General features: G+C 31.2%; 1 long non-coding RNA gene across 1 annotated transcript; it reads left to right on the top strand.

Annotated features, from left to right (window-relative positions):
• Positions 1-501: 501 nt before the first annotated feature.
• LOC114292751 (uncharacterized) lies at positions 502-5,692 on the top strand. Its single transcript, XR_014336105.1, has 2 exons — positions 502-619; positions 3,213-5,692. It is a non-coding gene; the product is annotated as an uncharacterized LOC114292751 (long non-coding RNA).
• The last annotated feature ends 2,940 nt before the right edge of the window (positions 5,693-8,632 follow it).

Below are 8,632 nucleotides of genomic sequence, written 5' to 3'. Positions count from 1 at the left end.
AGTTCATCTATGGTGTGTGAAACAGCGAGCACAACCTCTGAACTGTGAATCGCAACGCCGTTGACAATTACGACGCTGTTCGCCGATCGAATAACCACCTTCTTCTAAGGAGATAGTGTCTCCAATCGTCCCGGCACAACGTGGTGAAGGAAATCAAACCGAAATCCATTAGATTCGGAGAACCGATCGAATAACCACCTTCTTCTGAGGAGATAGTGTCTCCAATCGTCCCGGCACAACGTGGCGAAGGAAATCGGAGAACAAACTCGAATCTGATGGAGAATAAACTCGAATCTGATGGAGCGAATCATTCACGTAGAGATCGGCTAGCGTAGATTGTTTTCTTGGATCCGGAGATGGTGAGATCGCCGTTGAAGCCCTTGGAGACGAAGAGGTAGCGATTGGTTTTCCAGCTACGGCTTCATGGGTTTTGTCTATTATCATTAATTGTTTTGTTTTTGGTTCTTTTGTTGATGAATTTTCAGTGTGTGTTGCAATTTTAGGCAAAAATAGAAGAATTGAAGCTGGAATTTTAGAAGACCCAATTCAATTCAATTGATTTATTTTTCTTTCTACAATCTTTGTTGGAGCTGAGTATGAGAAGATTTGGCAATATCAGGTATTTATCAGGTTACGGCTTCATGAGTTTTGCCTATTATCATTAATTGTTTTGTTTTTGGTTCTTTTGTTGATGAATTTTCAGTGTGTTGAAATTTTAGGCAAAAAAATAAGAATTGAAATTTTAGGCAAAAAAATAAGAATTGAAGCTGAAATTTGAGAAGACCCAAATTTGAGGAAAAGTAACTGAAATTTGGGTCAACATGAAAAGCAATTTCATACACCATTTATCAGATCATATGTGTGCTTCAACATGAAAACTAAATCCAGATAATTTGACACCCAAACACCACATTAGACGTTACAAGGGAAAAACAAAAACATGTACTTAAAAGTGAATGAGACTTGGGCACCTAAGGGGAAATGATCTAGATGTAGAAAAAGAAAAACAAAATGACAATATAAGCTGGACGACATACGAAACAAATGGGGTCAGTTTATGACTCATGATCTGCATTATGCTCTGAAAGATTTTTCTTTGATCTGTCTAATTAACACATAGTTTTGGCAGAAACAGAAGGTAATACTATATTTATATTTCTTTGTCAATTAATGTGTTCTCTATTATATCAATGCAAGAGCCAACGGACTTTCCCAAAGCCATGGCTTTTGCTACTCTGGATCGAGCTTTCTGATGACAAACTAATATTAAGAGAGTATTTATAGCAGCCCATTTTACTTGAAAATCAGCTTCATTCTTTGTGAAACCCGACTTTACTCTCTCTTTGATCTCTCTCTTTACCTTTCTCTCTCATCTGTGGTGCGATAAACAGGTATGGTTTAATCATGGCAATGTCCGGTACTCATTTGTTTCAAATTGGGATAGTTCATGTGTTTAATTAAAAAAAGACTGCTATTTGAGAAATAAATAAAAGAAATAATTTATAATGAAAAATGCCAAACCCACCAAAATAATGATAACATATTAACTCATTTGTTTCAAATTGGGATAGGTACGAAATTAGATGCGTTCTTTATTTGTTTATTTATTTTCAAATAATTTTAAAATTAAATTATGTGATGTACAATGGTTTTTCTCTTTTTGGTTTTTCTTTTTAAAAATTTATTGTGGCTTTATGGGTAATTGAATTGCATTAGTAATCTGCTAGGTTTCTTGACTTCTCAATATGGAGCAAGTTTTAAACTATGACTAGAAGGCTTTGAAAGATTTTTCTTTGATCTGTCCAACTAACACATAGTTTTGGCAAAAACAAAAGGTAATAATATATCTATATTTCTTTGTCAATTAATGTGTTCTCCATTATATCAATGCAAGAGCCAACGGACTTTCCCAAAGCCATGGCTTCTGCTATTCTGCATCGAGCTTCCTGATGACGAACTAATATTAAGAGAGTATTCCCATTTTACTTGAGAATCAGCTTCATTCTTTGTGAAACCCAACCATTTAAGTATTCTGTTCAACTGTTTCATAATTGATAAACTGCCAATTAATAATCCTATTCAATTCAAGGAAAGTGAATATTTTATAGAAAACACGTGCTGAGTCTCCTAATATTACGCATAAAAACTTATTCAAAGTCTGGAATAAAAAACAATATAAACAAACCCATATCAACATATAGTGAAAATAAAATAGAGAAACCATTTTCTAACAAACAACGATATTAGGATTCATATGGTAAAATCCTGCAAGCACTGAGATGATAATTGATTCTCAGTGTAATTAGAGTCCTACAAAACATGTCTCACTTGACAATACCCCAAACTCAGAAAAACCTGGACCCCTGCATCTATGTTCTGTCTTAACCTGTAACTGGCATATATGTAGTTCTTGAAGGTCATAAGTTGGTTATAGATCCTCAAGTTCAAATGTGAAATTTGGATCACTAGCCCAGTTAACCTCTGCATGGAAAATGTGTAAGACCAAAACATAAGAGTGCCCAAGTTTCTGGACGACAAGACAAGTTGAAAAAAAATATATATATTTTTTAAAAATAAATATTTAAAAATAGTTAACGTTTTTTATTAGAGGAAAAAAATAGTGAACGTTTTAAAGTTTATTTTAACTTTTTAAATTTTAGAATTAAAAAAAAAAATTATCTTTTAAGAGGGACCGATAAAGTAAAACATTATGATGTTTGTTAATCATCTTAATCGCACTTCAGCATCAAAACGACTTGAGAGGAGTCTATGACTATAGATGAATATAAACAATAGTGTTATTAAGCTACCAACAATATCTTAAATTAAAATTAGATTTGAGTTCCATCTGTATCTGAAAAACTCACCAAGAAATGGGTGAGTAAGCATTTTTGACAATACTAGCCCCAACATTTGGTTGCTGGGAAAGCAAAGAAAAATGAAAGAAAACAAAATAATTTTTAAGGTATATTTTTTTTCCCTTTTCAATTTTTTTTTTTTTTTTTTTTTTGGCTCTGGATTTTTAAGGAGTTTAAAAACAAACTTCTAGTGTTTCTGATTTTGCATTTGTGAGTCGACTGCAATCAAATTTGTATGTGTATATATGTTAATTTTGTTTATAACATTCAATTGTCATGCAAGGTTATAACATTCAATTGCCAAATTTCGGTTACTATTTTTTAAATTGTTGTGCTATTTGGTATGGTGTGCAGAAAATTCAAGTTTGCATGTATTTAGCTTCCTGGCCAATTCATCCAAAAGGGAAAACCAGGGGCCTTTTCTCTTGGAAGACCTACAGCATTCTTGAAAAATTACAAATCAAGCCTACATTTCTTTGGTCATTTAGAAGGTAAATTCTTTTAATTTTTTATTTGAACTCTTTTGGATTTAATTTTTTCCTTTTCAATAGAGGTGACTGCTGGATTTTTAAACCTTAATTATCCCCTATGTAAACAGAACCTGTATCCATCATGACTTCATTTTTTCCTGCATCTTTCGTGTGCAATGGTTGATTCACACGGGCAGATTTTTGGCTGATTGTAGAGGTGTTTGTTCAGGAGGAGTTGTTACCCATTAGAATTTTAAGTCCTTTTTCTAATTTATGTATTTTTTTACTGCTAGCTTTCTATTGTCACTCTCCTAACATGAGAATTAGATGAGAGCTATGAAATTGGATCTAAAGTTTGCTCAACATCAAAAGTGGGTGATGTCATTGAATCTAGATTTATTGAATTTGTAATCACAACTGTCTTGATTTATTTGAATTAATTATATGTTATATTTGATTTATATTGTGATTACATTAATTAAAATAAACTTATAATGCTAAGGGCATATTCCTCAAGCATTTAGAAGTCAATTTAGACTTACACAGTCAATCAATTTCTGAGGAAGGTAATTTTCCTACGTAAGGATCACTTCTTCACCCATGAAGAACTTAGGTCGAGTCTTAATATCCTATTTCATCTAATATGTGAGGCTATCAAGTAGTAACATATATATCCAGTTTGCCTAATGTTCCTTAATCATAAATTGTTTTCATTTCAATTTTGATTTAGTTTATTGTGTATGATCTTTCCATTTTAATTTTTGTTTGAACCCTTTACTAATTTTACCTAATTTATATATTTGCAATTTGTTCTTCAAGACTCAATCTTTTGTTTGTAATGGTTTTATCTAATCGGAATTTGGATTTGAATTCATCTGCAATCTATGATTTTGTCGGTGAAAGTGGCATTCTTGAATTTATTTATTTATTTAATTTTGTTGTTTTGATTATCCATTTGATTTACTTTATAGTTTCTTACATTGGTTTGACATCGATTACTGATTCACACAATTAGGGTTTTGCTACCTTTGTTGTGATATGTTCTTCCATTTTTTTTTTAATAGGGAATTGATTTTTGAAGATTTTGTATCTGCTTAGTTTTAGTTAAAATTGAATTGGGATTTCTGAGATGAAAAGTAATTGTGGATTTGTTGAATAATGTGATATGGGTATTGAAATGATATATTTATTGTAAGATCTTTTGCTTATATGCATTCATCTTCGCCCTGCAGTCGAGATTTTTTGCAGCTATAGGTTCAAACAGGGGCCTCCGATTCCTCTAGACAATCACAAACCTTTGCCAGTTTTAAAGAGTTGCAACCTCTCTTTGGGTCATTTAGAAGGTAGATTTTTTTTTCCCTTCTATCTATAGTAGCATCCATTCTATCCAGCAATGTACTCAGGCTCTAAATCTTTTAGTGTTGTGATGTATTTCTATACAAGAACATGAAATGCTCACCTTTTTAGAGCTACTTCCAAGTCCTCTTTATAGTTAAAAGCTTCATCAAACCCAAATTTGTTCTTCAACAAATCAACCTTGGTTGAAAAATAGTAAAAGAAATAAACAGAAGAAGAAGAAAAAAAAAAAAAAAAAAAAAAGAAGAAGAAGAAGAGAGTTAGTGACTATACCTTTTCATTTTTTTTTTTATTGGCTCTGGATTTTTAAGGTAGTTTAAAAACAAACTTCTGGTGTTTCTGAATTTGCATTTCCGGGAGTACATAACATAGTTTTTGTGCAATCAAATTTGTATGTGCATAAATTCGACTACGGAGGTGGTCATGTGTAGTCATGTTGATCCTAACAAAGCCATAAATCCCGGTCTCATATACGACATGAAAGTCACAGACTATGTCAAATTTCATTGCTCCATGGGCTATAATGACACTGCCATCAGCTCAATAACCAGGGATAGCAGCCCATGCCAAAGAACACCGAACTTCCTTTTAAACCTTAATCTGCTATCTATCTCTATTCCAGAGCTGAAGCATACTGTGACAATGTCAATAACAGTCACAAACGTTGGTCCGATATTATCTTTCTATGTTGCTCGCGTTGAAGCTCCCCCGGGCATAAATGTGACAGTTGAGCCCTCGATTTTGTTTTTCAATTTTACAACAAAAATGCTCAAGTTCAAGGTAACATTTTGCTCCCAACTGAGAGTTCTAGGAAGATATACATTTGGAAATTTGTATTGGGAAGATGGTTTACATGTAGTAAGGATACCATTGATAGTTCGACCTGTCATTGAATATTTTTATTCTGAAACATGATCACAGACTATATCATCTTTTTTTTTTCTTTTTTTCTTCTTTTTCCTTTTTCATATTATTTAGTTTTTTATAAGAAAAATAACATTGATTTGAGTTCATTTTGCAAAGCAATAAAATGCTATAATTGCTAAGTAGAAGATGGAAAAGCCGATGATGCCATGACCGGGAATTACCAGATTGTTTGTCATAGTTTCTACTGTAAAAAATGTGATTTATGTGTGTGCGCACGCGTGCACGTTTGAGATGTTCCTATCTATTCAAAGAATCTTTGTATGTTGGAATTAGGTTGCAGTTTTTATCATGTTCCAGGTTATAAATTTCTTTTTACCTTTTCACATAGTGGTAATCGTCTCTTTACTTATAGGCTTTTATTTTTATTTTTTTTCTTTTTTTATTTCTATTTTTATTTTTTATTTTTTATATTAAAAAAAATGGGATTCGTGCATTTTAATCTTAATATTATTTAAAGTTTGGTAGGCTTATATGCCACCAAACTGGGTTCTATTTTTTTTTAAAAAAAATTTGGTGGGTTTGGATCCGGATCTACATTCTTGATTTGTTTATAGATTTTTAAATTGAATGTTTAAATTTAGGGAATCACTATCCTCAATTGGGATAGTAATCCCATTAAATATGTTATCATACACTTGAGCCACACCAAATCACAGAAATATCCATGAATCCCATTTTGATTTATGGGTGGAAAATTGGTGGGTTTGGCGTTTTCCACCCATAAATCACAATACCGGCCCGAAATGGAGTACTTGGGTTATGTGTAGAATTGTGGATACTTTTCTCTAGGTTTCAATTATTTTTCTGAGTATCACTGTAATTTTCCCAACATGAGAGTTAGGCTACACTACACTACCCAAAAAAATAAAATTGAATAATTTGAGATGTTCTAATTTGTTCAAACACGCGTCTATTGTTGTGGAACTTTTCTCCAACATGTAACCTTCTGATGAAAACAATTTTGTTGAATGATAGAATTTGTGTGTGCGCGTTGTATTTTTTGTAATCAATTTCTTAGTCCCTACCATTTTTACATTCAAAAATTCTCTCTTTTTTTGTTTCTCTAAAAAATAAAAAATTAAATGATGAGCTTATTTGAGATTCTACTACTCTCTCTCTCTTACCCAATTCGAAAACAACCTGTCCAGAACAGAATGATTATGTAGTTTTCTCTGTATGGTATATTTCTATTTGGTATTTTTCCATTTTTTTTTTCTCCTATTAAATTTTTTTTGTCCTATTAAATAGTGTTGGGATTAAATATATTTTTATAACTGCATTTTAATCTTAATATTATTTACACCCCTTTAGGCACGGGCATACGCTAGTACTTTATAAATTTTTAAATTTTTTTCACCAAAAATAAAAAACAAAATTACTGCAAAAAATATTAAGAGACTAATTTATATCATCATTAAAAGGCAGTTCCAAAAAGTTTTAAAAAATGACCTTCCGTGATAAAATTTTAAAAACTTCGTCAAAAAATACATTTTTGGGACAATAATTTTGTACCAAAAATATTTACTTTTTAGCACAAAAATTTTAGTTTCAAAACATGGTAATTCATCACTAAATGTCTAATTGCATTGCTAAAACTATGACAATGACATTTTTAATTACTAAATTATTTTGTCTCTAAAGCGATTTCGCCCCTAAAATTTTGTCTATAAAATCTTAATTTTTTTTTACTAACAAAATAAATAAATAAAAAGTTACCCAAACCCAAATGAATGTATTAGGACGAATATTGGAGATTGAATTAGGATCTTTGACTTAGTTGTTGTGTATTACTATTTTATACTGCGAGATCTTGGATTTAACTCCAATTAAGGGGAGTTTGATACCCTTTATAGTAGTGTGTATTTCTCTCCCATTATGTAGCTAGCCTGGTAGGTAGCAATAGTTGTTGGGTTTGAGCTTGAGTTTAGTGATGGTTGACTCTCTAACTAGGTTAATGATCTATTTAATATATTATTTTTATATTTATAATTACTTTTTTATGGATTAATAAAATAAAAATAAAAATAAGATTTTTTAGACGGTAAAATAAAAATATGTTGGAGATTGTGAATGTTGGTAAATTTCTTTTCAACAATGTTACGTCTCCTAATTTATCAGTCATAAATGATCCCTAATGTTGTGGCATTAAGGTTAAACTCTAAATGATGGGATGTTTTACAAATTAAAATCGACAATGCTACGTAGCTCAAATTTTGTGACTCAAAAGTGGCTCAAATGGCCAAAACGACGTCGTTTTGAGTACAGAACAACATAAAAATGGCCAAAACGACGTTGTTTTGACCGTTTGAGCCACTTTTGAGCCACAAAATTTGAGTTACGAGACATTTTTCAATTAAAATTTGACACTTGTCAGACACATCATTAGAGGTGATTTTTAAGGATGATAAATTAGGTATCTCAAGCATTTTTCATTGTTTCCCACTTTTTCGGACCACTTAGCTTTCTTATTTTCAAAAATAGAAAAAAATCAAAATTTATATGGACCATACAGTTTTTGAAAGCACTTCATTTACAAGTAAATGTTTTAAATTGTAATGAATTCCCAAAAATTGTTTTCATGCTGAAAAAACAAAGGTAGCGTTTGGTAGAGTTTTGTAAATGTGATTTGAGAGTATGAGTTGTATTTGAGTTTGTGTGTTGTGGAATTATGATTTGAGTGTAGAAAATTTGTTTGGTAAAGAGTTTTGAAAATAGTTTTGATTTGAATGGAGAATTGTTGATGTGACAATTGATATGTAATACAAAAATTTACAACTCATAACTAAACATATAACTCAAAATTATTTTAAAGTACATGAAAAATTTTAAAAATTTTAGAAAATGTTTTTTTCGATTATATAAATAAAAAAAAATCACTATTTCGGTCAACCGGCCGGACTACCGCAGGTGTTCTGTACAGAGTTTTAAAATCATCGTTTGAAAACACTAACCAAATACCTTACTTGAATTAAGATGTGAAATCATGATTTAAATTCACAACCAAATAGAGTCAAAATGAAG

This window comes from Camellia sinensis, chromosome 7, assembly GCF_055761805.1.
Source record: "Camellia sinensis isolate YWXY chromosome 7, ASM5576180v1, whole genome shotgun sequence".
In the NCBI taxonomy this organism is placed as follows: Eukaryota; Viridiplantae; Streptophyta; class Magnoliopsida; order Ericales; family Theaceae; genus Camellia; species Camellia sinensis.
This window is presented reverse-complemented; position numbering and strand designations above follow the sequence as displayed.